At 39.9% G+C, this 7656-nt stretch overlaps 1 pseudogene; it reads left to right on the top strand.

Annotated features, from left to right (window-relative positions):
- The first annotated feature begins 746 nt into the window (after nucleotides 1–746).
- On the top strand, nucleotides 747–2898 carry LOC112868197 (ubiquitin-like-conjugating enzyme ATG3 pseudogene; annotated as a pseudogene).
- The last annotated feature ends 4758 nt before the right edge of the window (nucleotides 2899–7656 follow it).

Genomic DNA, 7656 nt, shown 5'->3' with positions numbered 1-7656 from the left:
CTGTTTCCGATTCTGTGTCTCCCTCTCTCTCTGCCCCTCCCCCGTTCATGCTCTGTCTCTCTCTGTCCCAAAAATAAATAAAAACGTTAAAAAAATAAATAAATAAATAAAAAAATAAAGGCAGTTGCTGCAATGATAAAGTGACTCACTCTTCCTCATGTCATGAATGAATTGTCAAATAATTTGAAGCTTCTAGAAGACAGGAAATAGAAGTTATATGGCTTTCAGTGTCCTATAATGTCTAACACAGTGTTTCAGCTACAGACGGGCTTAATCAATAGCTATTAGATGATGGATAGTTGCATAGATGAAAGAATAGACTGCAGGTGGATGGGGAATAAACATATGAATAAACGGAAAGTCAATATAAACACTGGCATATAGTTGATATTTCCTTGCATTTGGAAAACTTAATGTCCTTATATTTAGAGACTAATTTTGGGAAATGGCAATATGACAGAATTCTACACATTTTTATATGCATTTAACATATTCATACTCATTTAAGTACTAAAAAAATGTAACTAAAAGATAACAAAGTAATTTTTAACATCTCAACGATGTGTGATGTGACTGATTTAATCCCACCTACCATATCTCAGATTCAAATCCTATCGTTAACAGTGAAATGAATTCAAACCAAGGGTTTACTTTCCAGATATATAGTTTTTATCTATAACTTAAATCTCACAAAACCAGTTGCTTCTCCCCAAACCACATAAAAACCACAAAGTATTTCATTGGCCATGACACCGCCAATTGGTGATGAAAAATTTGCTTGTACTTTTGACATTTCTGTGTAAAACAACAGCTGCTTCACTCACTTGGAAGCAGCCTTTTTCCCCCACTGGGGATTCTTATCCCCAGTGGAGGTGGGTGGGCATCTTGCTGGCAATGTTGCATGCATACAGAGATTCTTAGATACTCCATAGCTGACAGCTAAAATGAACTCATTCTGTGAAGGATATGTTTTCCGGTGGAAGACAGCCAGACCTGCTTTCCTTTGGGGAATAGAGTATGAGGGGTACCATGGCCCTGTTCTCATCATAGTGAGTCTAACACCCACAGTCACATGGGGCCAACCATGTACATTGTAGAAACCAAAGGCTAATACTTTAAATTCATCTTAACTACCAGAAGGAAACTTCTAGGTCAAAAATGAGCAGACAGTTTAAAGCAGAAATGTACCTGTAAATTTACTGGGTCCTCCTCTTTCCCTCCTATCATCACCACCATAAATATCATCATTATTATTCTCTCATTTGCCCTACATTCTTACGTTTCAAAGTTCCTGAAACTTGAATATTGTTTGTGCCCTTTTCCTCTGGCCCCCCTTCTTTTACTGCAAGTACCTTAAATCATACATTTAATGAACACCCTCATTTCTTGTGCTCCTAAAATTCAACCCAAGGGAAGAAATGAGATGAGTTTCATTTAGGCACATAACCTCAAAAGGTCAAGCCCTTAGAAGGTGGCCGTCATTCTGATGTAGTCTGTACTAATTATTTTGGCCCAGATCCTGCTGGTTGTGTTCCCACCATCATCACAACCCACCTTGTGAATGGCACTTCCTTACTCATTAGCTCCACACCTATCATGCAGAGTTTCAGTGCAAATCTGAGACTAGGTCTGCATGAACTCAGGATATTCCCCTAGAGCATGGAATGCAACTAGGAGTCAGAAGGCTCCACTTTATGTCCTGCTGCCACTATGTAGTGGATCTGCTAAGCTCACAGAGTTGTCATAAGGATGAAAGTACTTATTTAAAGGGCACAGGGATTTGTTAATGTTGGCTATGGCAATTCATAGTAGCATAGAAAGAACTCTGAGTGTGGAGATTTCAAGTCTGTCTTCAGCCACTTGTTAGCTATGTGACATCACTTAACCTCTCTGAACTTCATTATCAGTATCTATAAAATGATAACATGATTTGAGTGATATGAATGTGCGTATGTATGTGTATATATACACATATATAGAAATACAAACCATGACACTTCTCTGACTTTTCTAAGTGGCTATTTCAGAAAGGCATGGGAAGTGGCTGAGTACCTGACTCTGGTCCTCAAGGAATCAAAGTTTGGGGGAACAGGTGTTATCAACCCAGAAGAGTTTGTGGCAAGCTGGAGAGCACTTAGCCCACGACTGTCCAACACGGTAATGGGCTACAGGGAAAGAATTGAAAGTGAAGGCATACCTACCAACAGGCAAACAATTTTGGGGTCACCAAAAATGTGCCATGCTACAATACAAGCGATGCAAATAGATGGAATATTCACCTGACTTGGAAGCTATCATTGAAGAAGATGCTGGTGATGGGGGATGGGTAGCTACATGTCATAACACAGGTATTGCAGGAATTACTGAAGCAGTTAAGGAGATTACATTGGAAAGCAAGGACAGCATAAAACTTCAAGATCGCTCAGTAGGATTGAAGAGGAGGAAGAGGAAGATGAAGGAGAAGCTTCAGATATGGAAGAATGGGAAGAAAGTGGATTGTGGGAAACAGATGAAGCTTCCCTAGACACAAGGAAAATAGTAGAATTAGCTTGTGAAACCAAAACTGATGCTGCCAACCCGAACTTACGACCAGACACTGTTGACTATGGTTGTTCAGCTGTGATGAGCAAAGGTAGCCTTTAACAGTCGAGCACATGTGTGAAGACATCACTCAACATCAGGTGAAGAAAACAGTGACCATTGAAAATCAGCCTCATCTCCCACCACCTCCTATGTGTTCAATTCACCCATGCAGGCATACTGAGGCAATGAGGAAATCGTTAAGACCGTTGCAGGAGGGGAGAACTTGGTGTTCATACACATTTTCTTATTTTCTTGAAATTTGTACAGTCTGTCATTCCAACAGAATATGGCTACACAAGACCCTTCACAATGTAAGGAGAGAGCATAGGGTCTATCCTAATTATTCAGTCTATTTTTTAAAGAATTAATGCAGAGATGTGACCATTGACCATATTCACCAATATGTACAATGTCTCTAATAAAGGGACTTGTGTGTTTATGCATTAAATTTTAAAAGTTCCACCAAATGGCTATTTCACTGATGATCTGTGTTAAACAATTTAAGAATGTCTTTGATTATCTTCTATTAATTTCTGTATTGCTGATCTCCAGAGTAATGAAGAAAGTCTCATACTTGCCAGCACTAGTACAATGCAAAACATATAATAACTGTCATTAAAATGTAGCCAACAATACATAGCAAAAATCCAAAACATGTGACTACATGGTAATATATAAAAACAAACCAAAAAAAACCTTTCTTTTTTCATTTCTTAGAGAACATCTAATATTGTTCTTTCTCTCCCATGATCTGTATTATGATCCAGAGAAGCTCTTTATTACTCTAATTTTTATTAATAGCCCACATTTCCTCTATAAGCCCATCATCCCTAAGTTTTTTTTCCATGTTGATTTCTGTTCTGATTCTTATAATTTTATGTCCAGTTCCTCTTTATATCTCTACTTGGATGTTTCACAGCTTCCTCGAACACCACAGTTCCAAAATCTGCACTTATCATGTTTCCTTGCCAAACTATTCCTCCTCAAGTGTTTCTACTGCAACAATTGGCCAAATATCCACTCATACGCACGTGACAGAAATCTTGCAGTCATTCCTGACAACTCCCTGCCCCTCATGTGCCCTATTTGCTGATTATTCTTTTAAAAATGTGTCTCTAATTTATCAATTCCCCTCTACTCATTTCCACTATCAACGATACCCGTGTGAACCATCCATGCCTCTTTCTTTTCTTTCTACACTGAACTTGGCCCTTTGCCAAGCTGTTCAAACTCAAACTTGAATGTCATTTTCTTCTTAAACCTCCCAGGAATGCTACTTTTTAAGAATAAACCATCCTATGACTAGCACCTCGGGGTTTTTTATATATAAAGGGGTAAGTTCGAGGGAGTGGGGTGGCTTTCTAGTGGAAGTAAGGGAGGAAGCTTCTCTTGGAGATGCATTGGCATGGGATATGTTACCCCGGCCTCATCCACTGCCACATCTCTCTCATGGCCACTGATCCCTCGAAAGCACTGATTCCTGCCCAACTTCTTATCTCGCCTTATGTCTTGCTTCCCCTCCCTCACTGCATTGGAGCCTCAGCGCCTAGCTCCGCCTTTGCCTTCCTCAAACGTACCAAGTTCATATGCACGTTTGCTGCTTTTCCCTCCGCCCATGCCCTTCCTATACCACCCTTCTTCTAAATTCCCTGTCCTCCCCACCCTCACCATCTTTCTAGTTTCTGTTTAATTATCGGTTCTTCAGTGAAGGTATCCTCTCTCTAGGCCAGATTCTCCTCTTGAATGCTGTCAAGTACCTGAACTTGTCAGTTGTAATACTTACCACAGTTGTACTGACATGATGTGTAGAAAGCCTTTTGTTTGAAGCCCACCTCACTCATTATGGTCTACATCCAGGAGTGCAGGAACCAAGTCAGTCTGGTTCATCCCTGAACCATCAGTGTCTAACGTAGAACTGGGCACGTAGCAGGTGCTCTGTACAAATTTGTTGAATAAAGAAATTACTGAGTCTATTTAGACCACCCTTTTCAAACTCCCTATCAGTTCTCAAAAAAGACCAATAATTTTAAATGTAAGTGGTATCTCTTAAGGACAGTAAATGAAACACTTTCCTTCCAATGTCAGATTTCCTAATTGTTTATTAAACTGAGAAAGGGACCTGTTCTTCAGATCTCACACCATAGAATTTTTTGGAATATAAAAAAATACTTACTTTTAAGTATGTTTTAAAATTTAAATGCTCCTCATTGTTTAAGAATCCTCTAATTCTATGTGAGTGATCAACAGTCCAAATTTATTAAATTGTAGGTATCATTTTCTAACTTTTCCTGGAAGTTTGATTTTACTTAAATCCTCTTGCAATTATTCAGTTCCAAACATTTATTAGATACCTATTATGTGCCCAAACCTCAGCTATGTGCTGTAAATGGAAGATAGCATTTTTTGAGGAGCTCATACTCCGGTAGAGTAAACCAATAAATAAATACATTCACACACACACCCCTGTAAGGTAGTTAATAAGAGATACTAAGATAACTACGTATATGGTGCTGTGGTCACGTAAAAGACAAGTGCAGATCAGAGATATTCACAAAGAAGGGGAAGCATTGGAGCTGCTCTTTTGTACGAATGGAAAGTTACCAAAGAGTGATTTCCTCCAGTCATTCAGGAAGAAAAATCACAGCAGGAGCGAAGGCATGAGATGGTTCACACATTTAACTATTGCCCTGCAGGATTCAGGCTCAGTAAACAGTCCTGCCTCCTTTATGAAACACTTCTCCATGTCCGTGGTGAGCAACTCTCCTGAAATATAACATCAAATTCATTTGATTCTCAAACTAGTTGAGCTCATGAACGGCCAATCCCGATTTCTCTCTGGACACCTATCACTATGTGCAACTTCCCAGCAGTCAAAAAATACAGACGCCTCCTCCTGTAGAGATATACTTTAATGATCCATCAGTGACTGTACTATAACTCATTCATAAAACCCCAAAGCATTAAAAGCTCCATCTTCATTATTACCAGATGTCTTACAGGCACCTAAGTCAACACTTCAAAATGACTCCCTGCAAGTTTGCAAGACCCAGTGTTTCTTCAAGGACATCCAAGAATACATTCCCTGAAAGGAATCTGCTGGAAGCTGCCTAGCATAACTGAAAAAATGCTTTTTAATATTAAGAACCCTGTATTTCTCACATTCTACTACTTCCATCCTGGAAATAAAAATGTTTCCAAAGGACTTAGTTGGAAAAGGAGAGAATCAATTTCTTCCAAAGATTATAGCGCTTCCAAACACTTAAGGGTCTCTCTCCCTCCCTTTGTCTCTGGATGGATAGATGGAAAAATTAGAGGTGGATAGATAGATGTAGTGCTATAGACAGCAATAGAGATAGAAAGAAAGGTAGACATCATCCTTCAGAAAGCTGGGTTTTGTTTTTTTTTTTCATCATGAATAAAATGCAGAAGAATTGGTTTGGGCCTCAAAAGAAAGAATTTTTAAACACATTTATTTCCTTATAAAATTAAAACGCCATTAAAAATTAACTGCCAGAATTAAATCCATGAAACCTTTAAGAGCAGCAAGCATATGGTCTGAGAGAAGCCTGCCTCCGCTCTCCCACCCATCATAGGGTCCCAGCTGAGAGAAAGAAGAGACCATCTGAGTCCCAGCTACATAGAGATCCTAACAGACCTCTGCCACTGACTTTTCAGTTGACTTTATTCCACATGTCCCCAAAGAAAAGTCTTCCCTTTTAAAAATCATTTAATTTGTATATTTAAGACCGCTTAGAGATATGCTTTTGTCAAGAATGCTGCTGAGAAAAAACAAAAACAAAAAAACGACAACTCTTTTGAGACTGCAAGTTTCCTGCAGCTTGAGCCGGCCACACACACTCAGCAGTAACCATGGACCGGAGAAGCCTGGACTTGAACGGATGCCTTGATTCCGAAAGGGCCCTAAGTGACGAATCCCGTTCATACGTTCCCCAACACCAATTTCTCCCCTTCTGAAGTCGTCACGGGGCTTCATGTCTTTCACTCTGGTCTGTTTTACCTTTAAAACGTTGCATTTGCAAACAGTTTATTTTTTCGTCAGCTGTAATCAGTTTTTGAATTCTGTTGTGTTTTATTTTTTTTTTATCCAAGTATGGTTCTCATGGTGTAGTAAATGACATTAGGCTTTTGTAAATTCTTGCAGAATATAACAGATCATTGGTTTTATAACACAGTCGCTGCTTTTGCATTCTGATGAGATTATTAGTAGCAGCCTAGAATACAACATCCTCGCATACTGTTAGTTAAAAAAAAATAAAAGTTTACTAAATGGTCTCTTGTCAACTGTATCTGAAAATCATTATAGTTTCTGTGTTTCCTCTACATGAAGGGGCTCTTCAGCAAGCTGGTGGGTTATGTCAACACGAGGTTACAAAATTATTATCCCGGCTCTGTCTGTTTCAGTGGGGCTTACGCCATGCATTAGCATTCCTATTGTAAATCTCGGGGGCTTAGGTATTTGTACATCAGGTGTAGAACCATTGCAGTGTTCGCACAGAGGATGTTCAAAGCCAGTCGGCCTAGTGGTAGCTTTCACTGGGAACAATTTCTGAGGGGGGGGGAAGAAACACACTGGGGCTTTTCCGATTTGCCATCTCTCCATAACATAGATTAGCCCTTTGGGGTGTTCTGTGGCCTCCTGTAGAGAGATTTAAAATCCATTCTATTAATAAAATTAAATGTTTTTCCCTCTTGGGCCCATAGTCTATAATGCAAATGAGCTACGTGTGATATTTAAGGGGCAAATGGTCCTCCACGCGCTGCAGCGTGGCGGCGGCGCGGAAGCAAGAAGCGCGAGACGTGCGAGCGGAAGTGCCTGGCACAGACCAGGGAGCAAAACGTTCCCTTCCGCGTGTGCGTTCCCTTTTCAGGGCTGAAACAATGACATTTGAAAATTGCCTCTTGCATGTGCACCTTACCTTTCTCTCCATACCACTCTACCCACGCATATCTGCTCTCTGCGTTAAGATCGTGACATTCTGGGCTTCAAATTGATACAATGCCAAATAAAAAGCTATCCTGTGAGCGGTAATGGTTCTCTAGAAGTCACGGCAT

The sequence above is a fragment of the Puma concolor genome, chromosome D3, assembly GCF_028749965.1.
Source record: "Puma concolor isolate L17-30 chromosome D3, mPumCon1.1.hap2, whole genome shotgun sequence".
Lineage (NCBI taxonomy): Eukaryota > Metazoa > Chordata > Mammalia > Carnivora > Felidae > Puma > Puma concolor.
Note: the sequence above shows the minus strand (reverse complement) of the source record. Positions and strands in the feature narration are given on the sequence as shown.